The sequence below is a fragment of the Rattus rattus genome, chromosome 3 (genome assembly GCF_011064425.1).
Source record: "Rattus rattus isolate New Zealand chromosome 3, Rrattus_CSIRO_v1, whole genome shotgun sequence".
Lineage (NCBI taxonomy): Eukaryota > Metazoa > Chordata > Mammalia > Rodentia > Muridae > Rattus > Rattus rattus.
Window position 1 is genome coordinate 185,921,626 of NC_046156.1, and position 24,548 is coordinate 185,946,173.

The 24,548-nt window shown below is 42.1% G+C and overlaps 1 long non-coding RNA gene across 1 annotated transcript in view; it reads left to right on the forward strand.

The window, feature by feature from the left end:
- The first annotated feature begins 615 nt into the window (after positions 1 to 615).
- Positions 616 to 24,548, forward strand: part of LOC116895658 — a 50,495-nt gene continuing 26,562 nt past the window's right edge. Inside the window, exon 1 of the long non-coding RNA XR_004387297.1 lies at positions 616 to 757. This is a non-coding gene — a long non-coding RNA (uncharacterized LOC116895658). The remainder of the gene's footprint in view (positions 758 to 24,548) is intronic.

Sequence of the window (24,548 nt, forward strand, 5' to 3'; positions counted from 1 at the left end):
TTTGAAAAAGACTAGTGATATTCTTTCATAAAGAAATGTCGGCAGGGTCTTGAAGCAAGGCTCAGCAATTAAAGAGTGCATACTGCTCTTGCAGAAGAGCTGAGTTCAGGTCACTGTGCCTATATTGGTCAGCTGACAACTATCTATAATTCTACTTAAGCAGATCTGGCTGTCTTTTTTGAGTCTGAGGGAACCTGCACACCAACACGCACACACACACACACACACACGCACATGCACACGCACATTCTCACACATACACACATACACACACACACACACTCTCACACACATATACACACACACACATTAAAAGGTAAAATGAATGTTTTAAAAAATATTAGAACCCTTTCCTCCCCACATTTGGCAAATCTCAAGCAGAATAGAATGATCAGAAGTGCCACTTAGCTTTTCTGAACAAAACAAAAGGTTGCAATGTTCATAAAAAACTACAGCTCCCAGTAAAAGCCATGAAGTTTAGAATGTTTTTGCCTAGGAGTTTCCCTTCTCTTCATCTCTTGGCTCAGTTGTTCTGATGGCACAAGGGGAGGGTACTCTGGGACAATGAGGAATTGTGTGGATGGAATGAATTTACCTTAACACAGGACAGAATTCTGTAACCGATGCAACTGTCAATGGAAACAACAAATGTAGAAGGAAAAGAAGAGTCGGGTCCTGCCTGGGGAAACAGCAGAAAGAAGACAGGAGAGAATTCTAATGTGAGGACACTGGAATAAGAGAGACACAATGGAGCCAGGTAAGCAAGCTCTGACATGTGGCTGGCTGAAGAAGGGGTCCAGGAACTTCCAAGAGGGCCCAGCAAACATTAAAGGAACCATGGCAATGCAATCTGCTTGGCATTTAAATAGATCTCGAATACCAGATCTTAAGGTGGTGAGCCATTTTTTTAAATGCATGGAATTGTACCAAGTAAGTTCTGAATTACTACTGAGAATCCTTTTAAATTATCTGTAAATCAAGACTGGAATTCTCAGGTACTTTCACCCCATTATAATATTTTGTTTCAAAGCAGTGATAATGTCTAAGTTCCCAGTGGTAATAGTGTGTGTGTCTGTCTGTGTGTGTGTGTGTGTGTGTGTGTGTGTGTGTGTGTGTATGTGTGTGTGTGTTTTACAATAGTCAGACTTTAAGAGGGTGTATTTTACAAAAATTCTTAGAAATTTCAAATTTAGGAATTTATATATTTGACAGTGTTCAATGTTATGACATTTTTAGGAAGGGAGGCATTTTAGTTTTAAAATGTTATTTAAATACTTCAGGATTTATTTCTGCCTGTCAAATTTTTACTTAATGTATATTCTGATTTTTTATGTATTCACAAATTAGATTTTAACAGATTCATATGACATCTTCTCTTTGGACACACATAATTTTTGAGACTCATGAGGAAATCCCTGTCCTGTTTTTTTTTTTTTTTTTTTTTTTTTTTTTTTTTTCAGGTTTCTTTTTTTTTTTTTTTTTATTATTAACTTGGTATTTCTTATATACATTTGAATGTTATTCCTTTCCGGTTTCGGGCAAACATCCCCTCCCCTCCCCTTCCTTATGGGTGTTCCCCTCCCAACCCTCCCCCATTGCTGCCCTCTCCCCAACAGTCTAGTTCACTAGGGGTTCAGTCTTAGCAGGACCCAGGGCTTCCCCCTTCCACTGGTGCTCTTACTAGGATATTCATTGCAACCTCTGAGGTCAGAGTCAGGGTCAGTCCATGTATAGTCTTTGGGTAGTGGCTTGGTCCTGGAAGCTCTGGTTGGTTGGCATTGCTGTACATATGGGGTCTCGGCTCCTTCAAGCTCTTCCAGTTCTTTCTCTGATTCCTTCAACAGGGGTCCCGTTCTCAGTTCAGTGGTTTCCTGCTGGCATACGCCTCTGTATTTGCTGTATTCTGGCTGTGTCTCTCATGAGCGATCTGCACTCACATTTTGATCATCCGTCTTGAGTTTCATTTGTTCTAGGCATCTAGGGTAACTCAAGCATTTGGGCTAATAGCCACTTATCAATGAGTACCATACCATGTATGTCTTTCTGTGATTGGGTTAGCTCACTCAGGATGATATTTTCCAGTTCAACCATTTGCCTACAATTTCATAAAGTCATTTTTTTGATAGCTGAGTAATATTCCATTGTGTAGATGTACCACATTTTCTGTATCCATTCCTCTGTTGAAGGGCATCTGGGTTCTTTCCAGCTTCTGGCTATTATAAATAAGGCTGCGATGAACATAGTGGACGTGTGTTTTTTATATGTTGGGGCATCTTTTGGGTATATGCCCAGGAGAGGTATAGCTGGATCCTCAGGCAGTTCAATGTCCAATTTTCTGAGGAACCTCCAGACTGATTTCAGAATGGTTGTAGCAGTCTGCAACCCCACCAACAATGGAGGTGTGTTCCCCTTTCTCCATCCTCGCCAGCATTTGCTGTCACCTGAGTTTTTTGATCTTAGCCATTCTCACTGGTGTGAGGTGAAATCTCAGGGTTGTTTTGATTTGCATTTCCCTTATGACTAACGATGTTGAACATTTCTTTAGGTGTTTCTCAGCCATTCGGCATTCCTCAGCTGTGAATTCTCTGTTTAGCTCTGAACCCCATTTTTAATAGGGTTATTTGTCTCCTTGCTGTCTAACTTCTTCAGTTCTTTGTATATTTTGGATATAAGCCCTCTATCTGTTGTAGGATTGGTAAAGATCTTTTCCCAATCTGTTGGTTTGCCGAATTTTTTTGTCCTAACCACAGTGTCCTTTGCCTTACAGAAGCTTTGCAGTTTTATGAGATCCCATTTGTCGATTCTTGATCTTAGAGCATAAGCCATTGGTGTTTTGTTCAGGAAATTTTTTTTCCAGTGCCCATGTGTTCAGATGCTTCCCTAGTTTTTCTTCTATTAGTTTGAGTGTGTCTGGTTTGATGTGGAGGTCCTTGATCCACTTGGACTTAAGCTTTGTACAGGGTGATAAGCATGGATCGATCTGCATTCTTCTACATGTTGACCTCCAGTTGAACCAGCACCATTTGCTGAAAATGCTATCTTTTTTCCATTGGATGGATTTGGCTCCTTTGTCAAAAATCAAGTGACCATAGGTGTGTGGATTCATTTCTGGGTCTTCAATTCTGTTCCATTGGTCTATCTGTCTGTCTCTGTACCAATACCATGCAGTTTTTATCACTATTGCTCTGTAATACTGCTTGAGTTCAGGGATAGTGATTCCCCTGAAGTCCTTTTATTGTTGAGGATAGTTTTAGCTATCCTGGGTTTTTTATTCAGATGAATTTGCAAATTGTTCTGTCTAACTCTTTGAAGAATTGGATTGGTATTTTGATGGGGATTGCATTGAATCTGTAGATGCTTTTGGTAAATGGCCATTTTTACTATATTAATCCTGCCAATCCATGAGCATGGAGATCTTTCCACCTTCTGAGGTCTTCTTCAATTTCTTTCTTCAGTGTCTTGAAGTTCTTGTACAGATCTTTTACTTGCTTGGTTAAAGTCACACCGAGGTATTTTATATTATTTGGGTCTATTATGAAGGGTGTCGTTTCCCTAATTTCTTTCTCGGCTTGTTTCTCTTTTGTGTAGAGGAAGGCTACTGATTTATTTGAGTTAATTTTATACCCAGCCACTTTGCTGAAGTTGTTTATCAGCTTTAGTAGTTCTCTGGTGGAACTTTTGGCATCACTTAAATATACTATCATATCATCTGCAAATAGTGATATTTTGACTTCTTCTTTTCCGATCTGTATTCCCTTGATCTCCTTTTGTTGTCTGATTGCTCTGGCTAGAACTTCAAGAACTATATTGAATAAGTAGGGAGAGAGTGGGCAGCCTTGTCTAGTCCCTGATTTTAGTGGGATTGCTTCAAGTTTCTCTCCATTTAGTTTAATGTTAGCAACTGGTTTGCTCTATATGGCTTTTACTATGTTTAGGTATGGGCCTTGTATTCCTATTCTTTCCAGGACTTTTATCATGAAGGGGTGTTGAATTTTGTCAAATGCTTTCTCAGCATCTAATGAAATGATCATGTGGTTTTGTTCTTTCAGTTTGTTTATATAATGGATCACGTTGATGGTTTTCTGCACATTAAACCATCCCTGCATGCCTGGGATGAAGCCTACTTGATCATGGTGGATGATTGTTTTGATGTGCTCTTGGATTAGGTTTGCCAGAATTTTTGTTGAGTATTTTTGCGTCCAATGTTCATAAGGAAATTGGTCTGAAGTTCTCTTTCTTTGTTGGGTCTTTGTGTGGTTTAGGTATAAAAGTAATTGTGGCTTCATAGAAGGAATTGGGTAGTGCTCCATCTGTTTCAATTTTGTGGAATAGTTTGGATAATATTGGTATGAGGTCTTCTATGAAGGTCTGATAGAATTCTGCACTAAACCCGTCTGGACCTGGGCTCTTTTTGGTTTGGAGACCTTTAATGACTACTTCTATTTCCTTAGGAGTTATGGGGTTGTTTAACTGGTTTATCTGTTCCTGATTTAACTTCGGTACCTGGTATCTGTCTAGGAAATTGTCCATTTCCTGTAGATTTTCAAGTTTTGTTGAATATAGGCTTTTATAGTAAGATCTAATGATTTTTTGAATTTCCTCTGAATCTGTAGTTATGTCTCCCTTTTCATTTCTGATTTTGTTAATTTGGACACACTCTCTGTGTCCTCTCATTAGTCTGGCTAGGGGTTTATCTATCTTGTTGATTTTCTCAAAGAACCAACTTTTGGTTCTGTTGATTCTTTCTATGGTCCTTTTTTGTTTCTACTTGGTTGATTTCAGCTCTGAGTTTGATTATTTCCTGCCTTCTACTCCTCCTGGGTGTATTTGCTTCTTTTTGTTCTAGAGCTTTTAGGTGTGCTGTCAAGCTGCTGACATATGCTCTTTCCTGTTTCTTTCTGCAGGCACTCAGCGCTATGAGTTTTCCTCTTGGCACAGCTTTCATTGTGTCCCATAAGTTTGGGTATGTTGTACCTTCATTTTCATTAAATTCTAAAAGTTTTTAATTTCTTTCTTTATTTCTTCCTTGACCAGGTTATCATTGAGTAGAGCATTGTTCAGTTTCCGTATATGTGGGCATTCTTCCTTATTGTTATTGAAGACCAGCTTTAGGCCGTGGTGGTCCGATAGCGCATGGGATTATTTCTATCTTTCTGTATCTGTTGAGGCCTGTTTTTGACCAATTATATGGTCAATTTTGGAGAAAGTACCATGAGGAGCTGAGAAGAAGGTATATCCTTTTGCTTTAGGGTAGAGCGTTCTATAAATATCCGTTAAGTCCATTTGGCTCATGACTTCTCTTAGTCTGTCTCGTCTCTGTTTAATTTCTGTTTCCATGATCTGTCCATTGATGAGAGTGGGGTGTTGAAATCTCCTACTATTATTGTGTGAGGTGCAATGTGTGTTTTGAGCTTTAGTAAGGTTTCTTTTACGTATGTAGGTGCCCTTGTATTTGGGGCATAGATATTTAGGATTGAGAGTTCATCTTGGTGGATTTTTCCTTTGATGAATATAAAGTGTCCTTCCTTATCTTTTTTGATGACTTTTTAGTTGAAATTGATTTTATTTGATATTAGAATGGCTACTCCAGCTTGCTTCTTCTGACCATTTGCTTGGAAAGTTGTTTCAGCCTTTCACTCTGAGGTAGTGTCTGTCTTTGTCTCTGAGGTGTGTTTCCTGTAGGCAGCAGAATGCAGGGTCCTCGTTGCGTATCCAGTTTGTTAATCTATGTCTTTTTATTGGGGAGTTGAGGCCATTGATGTTGAGAGATATTAAGGAATAGTGATTATTGCTTCCTGTTATATTCATATTTGGATGTGAGGTTGTGTTTGTGTGCTTTTCTTCTCTTTGTTTTGTTGCCAAGGCGATTAGTTTCTTGCCTCTTCTTGGGTATAGCTTGCCTCCTTATGTTGGGCTTTACCATTTATTATCCTTTGTAGTGCTGGATTTGTAGAAAGATATTGTGTAAATTTGGTTTTGTCATGGAATATCTTGGTTTCTCCATCTATGTTAATTGAGAGTTTTGCAGGATACAGTAGCCTGGGCTGGCATTTGTGTTCTCTTAGGGTCTGTATGACATCAGTCCAGGATCTTCTGGCCTTCATAGTTTCTGGCGAGAAGTCTGGTGTGATTCTGATAGGTCTGCCTTTATATGTTACTTGACCTTTTTCCCTTACTGCTTTTAATATTCTTTCTTTATTTTGTGCGTTTAGGTTTTTGACTATTATGTGACGGGAGGTGTTTCTTTTCTGGTCCAATCTATTTGGAGTTCTGTAGGCTTCTTGTATGCCTATTTGTATCTCTTTTTTTAGGTTAGGGAAGTTTTCTTCTATGATTTTGTTGAAGATATTTACTGGTCCTTTGAGCTGGGAGTCTTCACTCTCTTCTATACCTATTATCCTTAGGTTTGATCTTCTCATTGAGTCCTGGATTTCCTGTATGTTTTGGACCAGTAGCTTTTTCCGCTTTACATTATCTTTGACAGTTGAGTCAATGATTTCTATGGAATCTTCTGCTCCTGAGATTCTCTCTTCCATCTCTTGTATTCTGTTGGTGAAGCTTGTATCTACAGCTCCTTGTCTCTTCTTTTGGTTTTCTATATCCAGGGTTATTTCCATGTGTTCTTTCTTGATTGCTTCTATTTCCATTTTTAATTCCTTCAACTGTTTGTTTGTGTTTTCCTGGAATTTTTGCGATTCCTCTCTGTAGGCTTCTACTTGTTCTCTAAGGGAGTTCTTCACGTCTTTCTTGAAGTCCTCCAGCATCATGATCAAATCTGATTTTGAAACTAGATCTTGCTTTTCTGGTGTGTTTGGATATTCCATGTTTGTTTTGGTGGGAGAATTGGGCTCCGATGATGCCATGTAGTCTTGGTTTCTGTTGCTTGTGTTCCTGCGCTTGCCTCTCGCCATCAGATTATCTCTAGTGTTACTTTGTTCTGCTAATTCTGACAGTGGCTAGACTGTCCTATAAGCCTGTGTGTCAGGAGTGCTGTAGACCTGTTTTACTGTTTTCTTTCAGCCAGTTATGGGGACAGAGTGTTCTGCTTTTGTGTGTGTAGTTTGTCCCTCTACAGGTCTTCAGCTGTTCCTGTGGGCCTGTGTCTTGAGTTCACCAGGCAGGTCACTTGCAGCAGAAAAGTTGGTCTTACCTGTGGTCCCGAGGCTCAAGTTAGATTCAAGGGGTGCTGCCCACGGGCTCTCTGAGGTGGCAGCAACCCGGGAAGATCTGCGCTGCCTCTTCGGGAGCCTCCGTGCACCAGGGTTCCAGATGGCCTCGGTGTTTTCCTCTGGAATCAGCAATGTGTGTAGAGAGCAGTCTCTTCTGGTTTCGCAGGCGTGTCTGCCTCTCTGAAGGTTTAGCTCTCCCTCCCACGGGATTTGGGTGCAGAGAACTGTTTATCCGGTCTGTTTCCTTCAGGTTCCGGCGGTGTCTCAGGCAGGGCTCCTGCCTCACCTGGGCCCTCTCCCACGGGAGCCCAGAGGCCTTGTACACTTTCCTCTTGGGCCAGGGATGTGGGCAGGGGTGGGCAGTGTTGGTGGTCTCTTCTGCTCTGCAGCCTCAGGAGTGCCCACCTGACCAGGCGGTAAGGTATCTCTCCCACGGGTTCTGGGGCAGAGAGCTGCTGCGGGCGGGATCCGGGTGTGGGACTTCCGGTAAACACAGGCGTGCCTGGTCCTAGAGGATTCTGCCTCTGTTGTCCCGATTCCACCCGGCAAGTCACTTGCAGCAGATAAGTTAGTCTTACCTTTGGTCCCGAGGCTCAAGTTCGCTCTCGGGGTTCTGGGGGCTCTCATGGTGGGCGACCAGGAAGATCTCGCCGCCTCTTCGGGGAGCCTCCGTGCACCAGGGTTCCAGATGGCCTCGGTGTTTTCCTCTGGAATCAAGCAATGTGTGTAGAGAGCAGTCTCTTCTGGTTTGCAGGGTGTGTCTGCCTCTCTGAAGGTTTAGCTCTCCTCCACCGGATTTGGGTGCAGAGAACTGTTTATCCGGTCTGTTTCCTTCAGGTTCCGGCGGTGTCTCAGGCAGGGCTCCTGCTGCTCCTGGGCCCTCTCCCACGGGAGCCCAGAGGCCTTATACAGTTTCCTCTTGGGCCAGGGATGTGGGCAGGGGTGGGCAGTGTTGGTGGTCTCTTCTGCTCTGCAGCCTCAGGAGTGCCCACCTGACCAGGCGGTAAGGTATCTCTCCACGGGTTCTGGGAGCAGAGAGCTGCTGCGGCCGGGATCCGCGGGTGTGGGACTTCCGGTAAACTTGGGACGTGCCTGGTCCTAGGGGGATTCTGCCTCTGTTGTCCCGATTCCACCCGGCAAGTCACTTGCAGCAGATAAGTTAGTCTTACCTTGGTCCCGAGGCTCAAGTTGGCTCATGGGTTCTGCCCACGGGCTCTCCGCGGTGGCAGCGACCAGGAAGATCTGCGCCGCCTCTTCAGGGAGCCTCCGTGCACCAGGGTTCCAGATGGCCTCCGGTGTTTTCCTCTGGAATCAGCAATGTGTGTAGAGAGCAGTCTCTTCTGGTTTCGCAGGCGTGTCTGCCTCTCTGAAGGTTTAGCTCTCCTTCCCACGGGATTTGGGTGCAGAGAACTGTTTATCCGGTCTGTTTCCTTCAGGTTCGGCGGTGTCTCAGGCAGGGCTCCTGCCTCACCTGCCCTCTCCACGGGAGCCAGGGCCTTATACAGTTTCCTCTTGGGCCAGGGGATGTGGGCAGGGGTGGGCAGTGTTGGTGGTCTCTTCTGCTCTGCAGCCTCAGGAGTGCCCACCTGACCACAGGCGGTAAGGTATCTCTCCTTATGGGTTCTGGGAGCAGAGAGCTGCTCCCTGTCCTGTTTATGCATCAATATCAAAATCTCTACATAAAAGAGAAAATTATTTCTCATCTCCTTTGTTGAAATAGTCTATTATTTCTTAACATGTATTGGGAAATATCCATGTATTTACCTAAGTACCAATTATAGTGACAGCATGAATAGAGATTGGTATGGAATGATTTTAAACTATGAGGGACCTTTTTGTATTGGTTTTAAAGGCTTTGTTTGTTTTGCAGGATCAGCTCTTTTAGAAACAGATTCTGAGGCAATAGTTTGGATGCAGGTAGTTTATAAAAGAAACATTCTTACTGCAGATGCATAATGAAGTTGGGGAACAAGCCAAGGAAAAGAAAGAGGCCAAGGAAGCATGTGATACACAACAAGGCCAACTGACTCAGAACTTGCCAATCTCCAAGAATAAAGTCAACAAAAACATACCAGAAGAAAGCTTTGAAAGGAGGAATCAGAGTCTGGCTCTTGAGTAACCAGAGCTGAAATATGGACAGTAAGATAGTAATAATAGAAGAGAAATTGTCAAAGTACAAGGCAAATAAACCACAAGGAACAATAGCCCTCACATATAATCCCAGCATTCAGAAGGACCATGATATAAAGAGCAGCCTGGGCTGTGCTATGAGACTCTGTATCAGAATATAAGTAGGAAGAAAACAGGAAAACAGGCTTAATTTTCAATTACTGTTGTCCTATAGACCCATAAAATAAAATAGTGTATCTATGGAGCCGGAACAGTAGATTATAAGAAGTAATATGTAATAGGAGAGAACACTTTTAACTAAAAAATTATTGTGAGTCAGGCAATTCAGTGTTAGAAGATAGCACAAAAAAATGGAGAAATAATAAAAATCTATGAGATCGATTAATCTTGCTTATAATTTATAGAATTAAAAATTAAAGAGGACTTGAAATAAAGGAAAGGGAAAATTTAAGGAATCAATTTAAGAGACTTAGAAAAGTGGACAAGTGTTATCCTTCACGTGCAAATGGTCTTATGGAATGCTCACCATAAAGGATAAAGTTTAAATCACAATCAAGCATATAAGTCTAAGATTTCAGAAAGTCTGAAATAGAAAAAACTTTTTTTAAAAAATAAAACGAGTCTCTGTGTGCATGTGTGTCTTTGTGGTATCTATGTGGTATCTATGTGTTACCTATGTATGTGTATGATGCCAGTATGTATCTTTGTGGGCTTACACACTTGTACATATGTTTATGTATCCATGGAGCCCAAGGATGTCCAGTGTCCTCATTTATCACTCTAAATTTTATTCTTTTGGAATGGGACCTCTCAATGAACTCAAAACTTGTACTTTAGCCAGGCTAACTGACCAGAAAGTTCTAAGAATCATGCGACCAGAAAGTTCTAAGAACCGCTTCGTTGTCTTAGTCAGTAACAATGCTGAAAGAGACACCATGGCTACTACAAGTCTTATAACAGAAAGAATTCAAATGAGGCTGGCTTATAGCTTGGAGGTTTAGTCTATTATTGTCCTGGCAGGGTGTGTGGCATCACGTAGGCAGACACGGCTCTGGAGAATGACCTGTGAGGCAGCATCTGGATCTGTAGGCAGTAGGAAGACAGAGTCCCTGGGCCTGGATTGAACATTTGAAACTGAACTTTCAGTCAAAGTCCAACACCATTGACTTACTTCCTCCAACGAGGCCACACCCACTCCAACATAGGTCATACTTCCTAATAATGACACTCCCTATTGATCAAGCATTCCAGTTTGTATGAGTCTATGGGAGTCATTTTTATTCAAACCATCACACTTATCTCTACCATCAAATGCTGGTCTTACAGGGGCAAGTAGGTGTTCCTTTTATGGGTGCTGGGATTCAAACTGAGCATTTGCATAATAAATTCTTTTATGCACTGAATGATCTCCTCAACTTCAGGAGTCCATTGCTTGGTAAGCACAGGGGTCCTGTTTTTCTATTGCATTTTATACTTTGTGCACATGGTAGTATGGGGGCTTTGAGCATATTTGTCATAGCAGAGCATTGTGTGTAATGGTGTCATGAATGCATGGTAATTCCTCTTATTAAGTAGATAATCTCAGCAATGAAATTCCATTTTCACATCTCCAGAGCACCCCCTCATCACACCTAACGCTTGCTTTTACTGTATTTGCCGTGGGAGACTCCCCTGCATGCTTCACTTCCTACTTTTCAGTTAAAGCTGACAAGATTGAACTTCCCCAGCTCTGATGTACTGTGTGAGGTACAGTTATTATTATTATTTTTTGAAAGGTGCTTCTGGAAGGCTTTGGCTATGAAAGGCAATGGACAGGTTCATGGGCTTCAGAGCTTAAAACAGAGATGACGAAGTAGGCAACAAGTAGGAAGAAAGTGTTGAGCAGGCTGGAGACTTGGCAAGGGACTTAGCCTGATGTGGGAGGACGGTACCCTTCCCCCTTTCTCTTCACAGATCTGCTCCTTAGGGTACCAGCAAAATGCTGACGCTGACTTGGTTGTGGAACTCGCAGTCTGTGTGACGCACAAGTGGGTGGATTGCCCTGCAGCCTGGTAACCATGGAGAGGTGGTAATATAAAGGCTATTTCTGGCTTCAGCTGTGAGACAGGGGCATGCTTTCTTATATAAACAGTAAATAGAGAAGATGCATTAGACTCAGGCCCGATCCCTCCTTTAATCACAGATGACTGGATACCTTTTGTCTTCTTTAGCTGCGGGATGCCATGAAAACCTACCTGGATAGTTACTCCTCTGTTTAAAATAGTAGTCAAAATATGGTATAGAAATCAAGTGTCAAATTCTTAGGAAGCTCCAGATTTCTAGCTTCTTAAAGACTTCTTTTTATTTCTTTCAGAAACTCAAAACATCAAGCCCTGCTCTATTTCAGGAAGTACCCTATTTCCTTCTCAGGCTTCTGCCCCTGGTTTCGTGGGAAGAGTGGTGCAGGGGCAGAGGGGGCAGATACTTACCTGTGAGAAGTATGTGAAGATTTAAATACTTTAAGCACCCGGTGCTAGAGGGTGGTGGGCTGTTCGCTCGCACAACAGACCATCACCTTGTTCCTGCTCAGCCTCTGTGAACAACCAGAGCAATTACATGAAGAGGGAATGAGATGGTGTAGGGTGGGGCTAGCCTGCCACCCTCTTTTAATGGGCTTCAGAAGGGTTTTAATGTATGTTGTTAGATGCTAGAAATAACAATACCACTTAGAAATCTTCAAGGACTGAGTTTTCCTGTGACTGATTTCTTGTAAGCATGTCTTCCTAAGCTTTTAAAGGCCAGAGTGTATTACCTCCATTCCTTTGTGGTACTTTAGTTTGCCATGCATGCGATCTGACAACGATTCCTTTTTTAAAAACCAAGGACAAAAACAACCATTGCTAAAGATGCACAAATCCTCATCTTTTGTGTATCCCAAGCATCTGCTTGACTTCCTTTGGGTTTGGGAGGTAACATTGAATGCTGAAGGATGGGTGTGACCTGATTTTGATGTAGAGGTTTCCAGGGTTGAGCAGGAGTCACAAAGCTAGAGTCCTGTAAGTGGTATAAGGTAGTAGCAACAGTTCTCCCTGTTTGACGCTATGCAGAGGGACCTTGAATTAGAGATATCAGGTAAAATAGCTATGTGGGGAGAGCAGGCAGGGTCCAGTGGGGAACGTGTTTCCATTCGAGCTGGATGCTAACTGATGCACCAAGTGATAGGTTTAGGAAATCTCATCAGCAATTTTTGATGGGCAAGGAGTAGAAACAGAGGACAAAATGAACTGTAGCTGTTCAGATTGTATTTATTCCTTTTCAGCATCTGCAACTTGGGACTGGAAGCTCCTTTGGGTAAGCTGTGGAAACAACCAAAGCTAATCTGTGCTCAGGAGAAGTGGACTTGAGCCATAGTTTCAGGTGGCCAGTGGCAGCTATTGTATCTCAGTGACCTGAAAGTGGCAAATGGTAATCTCCTTTGTGGCTCCTAGATGTTCAAGTGATTTTCCAAGTCACTGCTTACATGCCAATAGAAGCCTACAAATTAGAGGTTGGGGTTTGGACCAGCACGGTACTAGCACAGAGAGAGCACAAACTCCTAAACTTCCTTCTGAAAATTATACTGGGCAAGTAATGGTAGTAAAGACAGTCCCACGAGCTTGTCCAGTATAAAGGTATACTTGATCTAATAGTATTATGTCTCAGAGGCTGTAGAGACTTTTTAGAATTAGGGAGGAGGAAAGCAAAGATTTATTTTCTAAATTTTTTTTAACAGTTCCGGCCCGATGGACATGCTTCCGCTGCCAGTCTCAGGAGCAGATATTCTAGGATTCCTATTTTAGGGGCAGCCTCATCATGTGGGCAAGCTGCATTGTCTGCATTGATTGTTCTTTACTGTGCCATAGGGATTGGAACAAATGATTCCTTTCAGAATGTATATGAGTGGGATTTTGTTCAGGTCAGTATTGAATTCTAAAGCAAAAGGCATGCAAGGTCTAAGGTATTCTGTCATTTTACTAAGAGACCCTAGGGATTAAAAACACAGTTACAATTAGAAATGTATCTTTGGACTCCAAGCCTTCAATATAAATTTAACTTGAATAAGAATTTTTTAAATATATATGAAGGGATAGGTAAGTTGTGCACCTGAGGGGAACTGAAAACAGTTTTACTTTTTAACCATGTAATTAAGCAAACTGATAATTTATTTCTCTGAGGCTTCTGTGCTATGTGGTGACAGGAAGAAAAATAACTATTGGCTATATAAAAATAAATTTGGAATGAAATGTCTATGTCTTCAAGGGAGACTTGGGCCTGTCTGTTTGGGTACTGTCATAGTACATGTTGGGACACTCATTCAAGTTCAAAACAGAATTTTTGTTTGACAGTTTTATACATGTCTATAATGAACTCTAATGATGTCACCCTCCTTACCTCCCATCCTCCTCCATCTCCTACTTCTCACCAAGTCCTTGCTTATTCTCCTGATCTTCTGTGTGGCTTGCTGAGATCAAGAAGAGTTTCCTACCCAAGAGTTAGTGTTATTAGGTTGGCAAGGTCAACTTTTCTGTGTCTACACCACTGAAAGTGACATCCCTACTAACTATCCTTAATTACCAATAGTCCCCTGTGGGCCCTTCTCCAGTCCATGAGGAGGAAGTGTCCAGGGCCCCAGTCTTGTGCTGGTCTTGTGCAGACAATCACAGCTGCAGTGAGTTCATGGGCACAACAGCCATCCATGTCCAAGTGACGCCATTTTGCGTCTCTCCCTCAACTTGCTTTTACGTGTTCCATGATGCTCCATGAGCCTTGGAGGGGGTGATATAAATGCCCCAATTTAGAAAGATCACTATACTTTTATAAAGCTTTAAAAAAAAATTCTCCTCTATTGCTGTTAAGAAGTGAGACAACTCTGTTCATATGTGGAATTTTTTAAATTACTAAAAACATTTATAGGAATAAAATGTTAAATTGCACCTGTAGTTGCCATGTGATACTTTTGAAGAAGCATCTCTGTCCATCTGTCCCTGTTACTAGAATTTCATGGTTGGTCTATGTAGGTGTGCCTATGCGTTACATAGACCACAGTGCAAATAGTGTCCTGATTGGTCTGAGCTATGTGGGGAGTCTGTTGTAGATCGTGTCTCCCCAGGCTCTAAGTCTGATATTGTGTAGTGCAAAGTGTCCTGGGAAGAATACCACCTGCAAAAATACTTTTCTGGCAAGACTCCTCTGAGTTCTCCAGACTTCAAGTTTTAAGACACTCTTCTGTCTTAGCTTGATGCTTTTGACTAATGTTTATAAAAATCACATGTATATTCCTAAAATGTAACAGAATACTTTATAAAAAGTTATAAAATTTGTATAGAAATGACTTATCCTGTTTTATACTTTAAATTTATCTTCTAGAATGTAAAAATTAATAAAGATAGTTTAAAAATGAACTACATGCCAACCTGGGGGAGTTGGGGTCTTCTCAAAAGAGCATCTCAGGTGGTGTTAGAATTCCAGGCCTCTGGAGACTCTAGAAAAAACTCAGGTTAGCTTGATAAACTTTGGCAAGAGAGGGGTATGAGAAGGAGAGGGGGATAGAGAAGGAGAGAGAAAAGGAATGAAGGAACAGGCACACACAGCAGCTCCGTCATGCCGTGCTTAGCGTGAGTCATGCACTGTCGTGTGAATGTGTTTCCCAGTTGCCCTTGACTACATTTGCAACAATGATTGACATTGTAATGATTAACAGTGGAACACATTCTGCCCGTACTTCCTCTGCAGGAGGCTTTTTAAAACTCTTAGAAAAGCCAGCTTATTAGGTGGCGATATTTTTTCACTTTGACTTCAACTTCTTCAAAGTATTTGACTCAGGTCACAAACTCCATGGTTAGGCTATTATGAGAACCTTAATCTGTGTGGGGAGGAACTTTTTCTTCATTTTTTCTACTGAACTTTTCACCTTCCACCACACTCAACTAGTTTTTTTTTTCTCTCTTAAGTTTCCATTTTAGGCAGGGGGGTAGTCATACAACAGAATCTTAACCACTGAGGTTCAAAGGGAAGTTGCTAATATTGCCTCCCTTCTTCTGTTTGAGACATGGGCAGGATGGCTGGAGCTTCATCAGTTATCTTGAAAACATAATTATGTGAGGCTGTGCCCAACAAAGAGTAGAAAATCAGAAAGCTTTCACTGAGGGGCACACACTGGACATAGATGAACTCTCTTTGGGTTTTATGTAATATAAGAAAACTAACATAAGCATCAATATTACTTTCGTGTACCTTTTGAAATTTCCACTGTATTTCCAATGATCTACCCAATTATATTAACTCTCCCTTTGGTCATTCTTTTTTCTTTAAATATTTATTTATTTATTTAAATTTTATGAGTACATTGTAACTGTCTTCAGAAAACCAGAAAGGAGCATGGGATCCCATTTCAGATGGCTGTGAGCCACCATGTGGTTGATGGGAATTGATCTCAGGGCCTCTGAAAGTAGTCAGTGCTCTTAACCCACTGAGCCCATCTCTAGCCTATCCATTGGGGACAGTCTAACAACCTTAATTAGAATGACCTCACCTACTGCATGAGACAGTAGGTAGACACCGTGATTTATCAATGCCATTGTTCCAATTCACTTCTTATAGGAAATGTTCACTCATGCCCCTTTCCTTCAACCTGGCCTTATAATTAATTAACAGTGTCCTAGGATCCAGGTGTGATTGAAATAATCTAATTTTCTTTTATCCACTCCCTTTATGTCTTTATATCCCATATGGAAGCCATAGGTACAAGATATCTATTGTAATTCCTTCTCTCCCCATTATTCTGCAGCACTTAGGATTATTGAAGATGAGATTCCCCCAGGCTAGGAATAATGAGCAAAAGGTCCTTTGTCAAATGGAGAAAGCACCAGCGGAGAAATAACCCAGCAATTCTTAGTCTTATCTGTTCACATGACTTAGACTTGGATTGACTTTGATGGTTAGTGTCCCAGGCTGGGTACCAGAACTCATCCTTTCTGGAGTAGCCACGGTCCTCTCTCTTTTCACAGTGTATAAGGCATCCCTTCATTATTTCATTTTTTCCTCTTTCCTCCTCTTCCTTCACACTCCCTTATCTTTCTCTTTGTGCTTAACAAATTTCTCTGTACAACAAACTCATCAAAAAACGAGTTCTACCACTTTGAGGGACTTATTATAAATTCAGTTCTTTCCAGTTTTTTCTCTCCTGGAGACAATCCTCATTGTCTGAACTTTCTGTATATTTTCCCTATTCAAAATGGCTTTCAGATTCTTGCTGTTCAGAAATTCTTCTTTGATAGAACTTAGAGAATGCAAGGTTGCGGGTTGCCTGCTCAGTCTTTGTTCCCACAGTAATCAGACATCAAAAGTCTGCTCTGTGTTCAGTGCTCTAAGATGCTGCTGAGACTGGAGGGTGTAAGAAATGAAATATGAATTTGATCTAAGGACATGTACAGCCTAGCTAGGGCAGGTCATTCCATGCCCAGAGTTCAGCAAGTCTATCTATCCTGACACGGCAGATTAAGTGCATCCTGTCTTAGGTTCTCATAATTTTATCCTTTAATCTTTGCCCAAAAGATGCAACTGAGAACTCTAAAATAACTTGTCAGTTTTCTCCTCCTTCCTGGCCAGGTCACGTGTTCTTTCTCTGCAACTGCTATGAGATAGCTTTTAGATTGTTACTCATACATTGACAATGAGTTGTAAATTCAAATCTTAATCGGTAATCAAAGAGTGGAACATAAAGGCTTGTGTAGTGAACAGTGATTAGATCTGTGGGGTGTTGCAAATGAAGGCTAATTTGGAATATAATCCTGACTCCTTTCTTCACTGCTTTTGTGCAAGAAGCCTTCTCTAGCTTTGTCGAGGACTCATTTTTGTATGTCTGTGCCATTATCAATGAGCTCTGTTAAGTACCAGTGTGCCAATAACCTCATTTATCTCATTTAATTCTCACAGGAATCCCCAGAGGTATGTATTATTACTGTTCTAGTATTTAATAATGAAACCAAGGCTCAGTTACCACAATGACCAAGGCTATGCAACAGTAACCATTCTTGGCAGGATACATATTTAGTGCAGGCTTTGAAGATAATGTCCACATTATTATGACCTTGCATGGAAGAAAAAACTTGAGCAGCTTTTGGTTTCTCTTTTATAAGATCCAAATCCTTACCACAAGGGCCCAAGATTACATCCAATTGGCTTCAAAAGACTCCATCTCCAGACTCTAAGATAGTCTGGATCAAGGCTTACTTTATGAATAGGTATGGGTGGGTATAATTCAGTCCATTACAGCAATCAAGACTTAGGAAATTGTACACAATACAACCAAGGCAATGTTGTCAGATGACAAAGTAAGGACTAGACACCAGCTTTTTGGAGCAAAGGAGGCCTTCCCTGTCGCTTTAATGGAAAAGTAGGAAAGGAAAAAGAAGCAGAGGCTTGATGCTTCGTTGCCTCAAAAGAACAGAGGTCAGGACATTGTGCAACCTCAGTAATCATAAAAATAAGACAACCCTTTATTGGACATATTAACAATAATATTTTACTTATATGGACAGAAATACATATCTCTTTTTCATCCAACTTTGTGTCAGTGAGTAATTCACTCAATAAACTAAGAACTTGGCTCTTTTTCAAACATACACATACATTAAAAATTTTAAATTAGAAAACAATTTTGACAAAATGCTTGGACATTGTAAAGGTGCATCTCTTACAATTTTCAAAATTGTGTCTTAAGCTTGTTTTATTGTATACTAATGTTTTGGTGACGCTATGTAGCCTTTGCAATGTTTGAAATATTGTATCAGTCAAGATTTTTGACAGGAAACAGATGGAGCATTAAGAATGGGAAATTGACAAGACCGAAATGAAAAAAAATTGCACATGAGGGGAATGAGTATAGCTCAGTGAGGGATGGTGGGAGCCCCCTGTGTTCATATGGGTTTCTTATTACCACTCATGGCTAGTCTTGAAGGGACAGATGAAGAAGGTGCTACAGAACCAAGCTATGTAGAGATATTTTCCTGACAGATTCCATGGCTGCCATGGTCACCACACTCCCAGATGGTGGACCAAGTGGAAACTGACCACTTGTACTATCTTCTTACTTTACTCTCCTGATATTATTTCAGTGAATGACCTGCACCAGTGGAAAAGGTCCTAAAAGTACTCCACAAGTGTTGAGCCTCCTAGGTCAGAACTCCAGCTTGAGTGGCATTAAAGATAAAGAAGTTTGTAGTAAAGGCTGCAACATCAGTACCATGTTAAAGAAGATGGACGTTTGGGAACTTGGCTTCTCTGCCTTTTATATCATTCTGTTCAGTCTCAGGTGTGGGAGAAACCTAGTCATGGGTATAATCCATTTGACTAGGTTTCTCCTGAACAATGAAAACAGAAAGCTGGACTAACGATCTTTTATGTACTGATGCTGAGTGGCTTTCCCTGAAACCTTTCCGCAGTGCATTCATGTCGAGAATGTGCAAGTTTCCTGGGTTCAAGAGTGAAACAAGTCAATTTGAAGCGGTGCAGAGCAAGATGAGGATAAAAATGTGAGAACCTAAGACGGATGTAATCTGGAAATATAATGAACTTGCTGAACAGACATGTACGCACAACCAACACAGATCGCACGACCTCCAGTCTCAGCAGCGTGAGCACTGATTACAGAGCAGACTTTGATTTCTGAAAATGAGTGGTGTGGAAAGAACAGTTTTGATTTGTTGAAAGAAGGGGAGTGTGAAAGGAAGAGGAAGAGATGAAGGATGCCTTACAGTTCTGAACAATCAAAATTAGTGTGGGAGAAAGGTGAACATAAAGAGGATAAAAAGATTGAATTGTTTCAATCTAATTATAAGGCCGAACATTTCTATAGGTTGAGAAAAGGAAGTGTTTTCAGGAAGTTGAAGAGTTCAGTGAAAAAATGGGAAAGTTCTCCACACAGTGGGTTTCAGAAGTTGAAGTCAAGTGAAATGCAGACTGGCATGGTCGTTTTGAGCTGATAATTTTACGTTCAAATTTAAAGTATAAAGCAAGTAAGTCATTCTCAGAATTTTATAACTTTTATATTACATTTAGAACTACATCGAAGAAAAGTAAAACAGTCTAGAAATTGCCATCAGACTTAGAGCCTGGAGTAATCAATTCGACCCCGCTGAATTGAACACCACCATGCAGTTCCCATGTTGAGACGAAATGGACAGAGATATAGCATTACAATTTTATTCCATGTTTGCAGTACAAAATTCATGAACGAGTTTGGACTGGACAGTTGAAGGATGGGAGATGGAGGAGGATGGGAGGTGAGAGGTGACATTTTGAGCAGTAACATTCATTCAAATTTGCCAGGAAACTCAGTTAATTACATGGTTGAAAGTAAAGGCATTTTTCGATTCAGATGCTGACACCTAAATTATTTCTGGTGTAAAGTAAAGTCTGCATGCTGCTTTAACCATTCGAAACGATACAGAAAACAGGTAATTTGAAGGAAGTTGGAAAAACGTGAAACTTCCGATCTGAAGTTGCGAATGCTGAAAGAGACAAACTGATACCAATTTACAGTTCATTTAATCTCATTTCATCAAGAGAATGGGAGGAGACAGTTATTCACAGAGCTGTTTAAGGTGTGTGCCCCTCTGCCAAGGCAGAAAACGAGACTTGATTTCAAAGTGAAATTTTAAAGGATCGAGGTCTGTTGCTACCGGGCTGGGCAGTCTGTGAGGCATGCAGGAGTAGCTGGCGTTGGGTGTGATCTGGAGATGAGGATTGCTTCATGATAAGGTGCCATGCATTCATGATTGCCATTACACACAGTGACAGCTGAAATTTTTGGTGTGACTAAAGTGATAAATAGACACTGGCCATCCTGAGCATGGTCCCATATGTGCAAGTATGCATCATACATACAAACCACACACACAAAGTTTCTTGATTGTGAAAAACATCGCTTATGTTATTTTGATTAAAGTAAGCTGTTTCTGTTTTGTTGACTTTGACTAACGGAGGGTAACTTGAAGTTCTGGAGATCAGTTGACCTTGGTGTGTCACTGACATTTGAAACAATTGGTGGATGTTTCTTTGAGAGATTTTGATGCAGGACAGGGGCTGCAGAGCTGTGGGCCTGGGAGGGGCCCAGATGAAGACAGTGCTGGTTGCAGTGGGAGCTGAAACAGGTGCTGTTCAGAGGCAGACTTTCCCTGATTAAGCTGCAGCGGGGGGCAGAACTTGTGACTTCGACCTCGGACTGGTAAGATTAACATCTGCTACTGACTGCCAGTGTCGAGGACAGGAGAATCCTGGGATGAGCTTGCGATCACTGTGTTGCAATTACGCATGAGATCGACCGCCTTTCTCGTGGGCGCCTGGTCAGATGAGCACTCACCGAGCTGAAGAACCGCAGCACTGCCACCCTGCTTGTCTGGCCCAGGAAAACTGTATAGGCCTCTGGGTCAGTGAGAGAGGAGCCAGAAGCGACGGAGCTGCCTGGTGCCCGGGGCTGAAGGCTGGGCGGATGGGCGGATGCTGCACCCAGAGGGCTAAACGCTCGGAGGCAGCTCAAGAGGTGCTCTACACACAGCATGATTCAGAGGAAAAGCTGCCAGTGGAACCCTGGTGCGAGCTTGGAAGGCGGCGCCAATCCTGTGCCACCCGGGAGGCTGGAAACCGAGCAAGTGGTGCTTATCTGCTGCAAGTGTTTGCCCGGTGGACTCCGAGCAACAGGCAGAGTCTCGTCCTGTTTGGGAGTCCACGCTTGACCGCAGCAACTCTCTGCTCCCAGGCGATGGGAGATACTGCTGCAAAGCCTGGTCAGACTCACTGAACTGCAGGTGCTTACTGCCCACCCTGCCATCTGTTGAAGAAGCTAATGAAACACGTCAGGAAGAGATTAGAGTCCTTGTTTCTGAAGCAGACAGGATAGCTCTGCACCCAATCGTGGAGGAGGCAGACAGAGCTGCAGTGGTGCCAGCGACGACCTGGTGAACCAGACAGAACAAAGTCAGGAAGGTGAAGAACATGGAAGCCTGGACCAAGAGTTGAGGGCTGTGAATGACAGATAGATGGAAGTCAGGGCAGAGAGATTCAGAGATGGTGACTGGTCAAGGCAGAATCAGGCTCAGCAGTGAGCCAAGGACAATGGTGGAAGGTGAGACTGACTCCCGTCTGAGACCTTGAAGCCTGAACTCCAGATGGTGGGACCAGAAGCACCTCAAAGCGACCGAGGTCAGTGACATGAGACATGGATGGAGCAGGATGACAGGAAGTGACAGGATGTGCAGATTGTTCAGATGACCATTCTGTGTCAAATGAAAATCGAACTGACAAAATCATCAAAAAGATGAGAACACTACTGTTAAATCAGAAATCTGTGCTCAAGAAGTCAGAAGAGTGTACAGAAAGTGGGAAGAGCTTGACAGCTGAAACGGAAGCTGCCAGGAATGGAAGGCAGACTCAGGCTGAGGTAACCAGTAGGAAGAAGACCATGAAAGGGTAACGGAACCAAAGTTCGGTTCTGAAATCAACAGATAAACTGGCCAGACAATGGGAAGGACACGGAGGTGTGTCCAAGTGTAAATCAGGGAAGCGAAGTTGCTAACTACAATTCAGAGGAAAAATCGACAAAGTATATTCGAAACGAAATCTACAGGAAATGATTGACTGAACAGACTACCAGTACGGTTAAATCAGAACCTCAAACCAGTTAAACATCCTTCTGAAGCAGTCTCCCAGCCAAAGAGCCCAGGTCAGGGACCCAGTGCAGGAATGTGAACCATGAGACCTCATGTGTCAGGCTGTTCCTGAAGAGTGAGCAGATGGAGCTGCATTCTGAAGCCGCAGTACTTATGCCTAGGCCACTGCAGGCTGAACGAGACCAATTCCATGGTGATGACGCCTCGGCAAAATTCTGACAGGCAATCCCAGCACATGGCTGATCATCACCATGATCAGGCTGAGCATGCGAGAATGGTGGCGGAAGGTGACTGAAAAGTACAAAACACATGATCATTTCATTAGATGCTGACGTGACAGAGTCCTGGAAGACAAGGCAAGCATGGTAAAGCCATAACAGGCCGAGACCAGCTGAAATGGAGAAACGGAAATTCAACATGGTTCTTGAAGTTCTGGCCAGGCGATATCGGGCGCAACAGGAGATCATACGAATCGAAAGAAGTCAATGTTGCAGATGATAAAACTGAAAGAAGAGAAAAAGTGAAATACCTGGAAACACTGAAAGAAAAATTGGCGGAAGAGTTGAACAGGATAGCTGGAGGTGAACTGAAATCAATGGAAAAAGACCAGCATTCGGCAAACTGGTTCGACTGAGTCGGCATGTGAAGAATGCGGATCGATCCGGCAACGAAGTCAGTGGTCGAGTTTCCGTCAACCGCGCTCAAGCAATGGAAAAACTGGGAAGCATCTCGAACACATGAACTGAAAAATTTCACCAGACAAACGCCAGTAACCCGCTCTGAATCGGGAATCGACGGAAATAAACGAAAGCATGAACCCAGGAACAGCGACGACGAGCAGATTGGGAAAGATTCTTGCCAGTAAATGTCTATATGAACAGAGAACAAATAACCTGACCAAAAATGGGGTTCAAACTAAACGAAGAATTCACGGCGAAGAGTAAATGGCGACACCTAATGTTTCAACATCAGATTGAATAAGAGAATGCAAATCACTGGCTTTAGTTTCACCTCGCACCAGTGAAGAATGGCTGAATCAAAACTCACTGGCGAAGAAAGGGTACTCCTCCATTATTGATGAGGGTGCACGAACTACAACGAAACGAAGTTCTCGAAAATTGGACGTGCTACGAGGATCAGCCTTCTCTCACAGGCATATACCAAAGATGCCCAACATAAAAGACAATTAACTCCCATATGGTAGCGGCCTTATTAATAGCCAGAAGCTGGAAAGAACAGATGTATAACGAGAGGAATGGATACAGAAAATGTGCATCTACAATGGAATATTACTCGTATGTTTATGGTCGTGAATAATGATTGGAACAATCGTCACAGGTGTTTTAACCAATCACAGAAGACACGTAGTATGCTCTGAGGTGACTATTAGCAAATGAGTTGCCCTAGATATAGAACAAATGGTGCAGATGAACACAGCCAAATAGAGCAGGAAAACTGGACTGAGAACTGGGAGCTTTCCGGGACAAGCCACTGAGACCTGGACTCTGACGTGAGGCACCAGTGGAGGAGGCGGGTCCTGGTTGGTGGGTGTTGGGAGGAGGGAGGTTGGGAGGAGACACGCACTTGCCTGCAGTTAAAAAAAAAACAAAAAACCCAGGACAGGGATTTCCTCGCGGGTCAAGAATTATGTGTGTCCAAGAGAAGATGTCATATAGATCTATTTAAAATCTAATTTGTGAATACATAAAAAATCAGAATATACATTAAGTAAAAATTTGACAGGCAGAAATAAATCACAAGTATTTAAATAACATTTAAACTTCGTGCCTCCCTTCCTAAAATGTCGCAACATTGAGACACTAATCCAATATAAATTCCTAAATTAATTTCTAAGAAATTGTAAATACCTAAAACACACATATAAACTACACACACACACACACACACACACACACACACACGAACAGGCACACACACTGTACCACAAGAACATCACTAGCTAAAATGTTGAATAATTTAAAAATTCTCGTAGTAAGAACATGACACAATTCAATGCATTCAAATGGCTCACCTGTATTCAGATACTGCCCAGCAGGTGTGCCATAGTTCATGTTGCTGAGACAGCCACACCCGGCTGTTCGAGACCCATTTCCTTCTACATTGTTATTTCCTGTTTGCACATCGACCTGAGTCTGTCTGTAGGCAATTCATTCATCCCCGCAATTCCTCGTTGATCTGAGTACCCTCAGAACCAGAGACGAGAAGGGGAGGCTCAGGCAAGCATGGCTTTTGCTGGGGCTGGTTTATGAGACGTGCAGACTTGAGGGTTCTGTGTTACAGAGCATTCATTTGATGTGTGTGTGTGTGTGTGTGTGTGTGTGTGTGCGGGATCAAAAGATGAAAGAGTTTTGAAAAGAAAGAGGAGTGAAAGTGGCCAGTGGAAGGCCATCAGGCTGAGCTGGGATCAGGTGGGACGTGGGAAGGCATTCGTGTGACTTGTGAAACAATGAGAAAAGCCGTATATACATAAAATAAAATATATATATATATATATATATATATATATATATATATATATATATATATATATATATATATATTA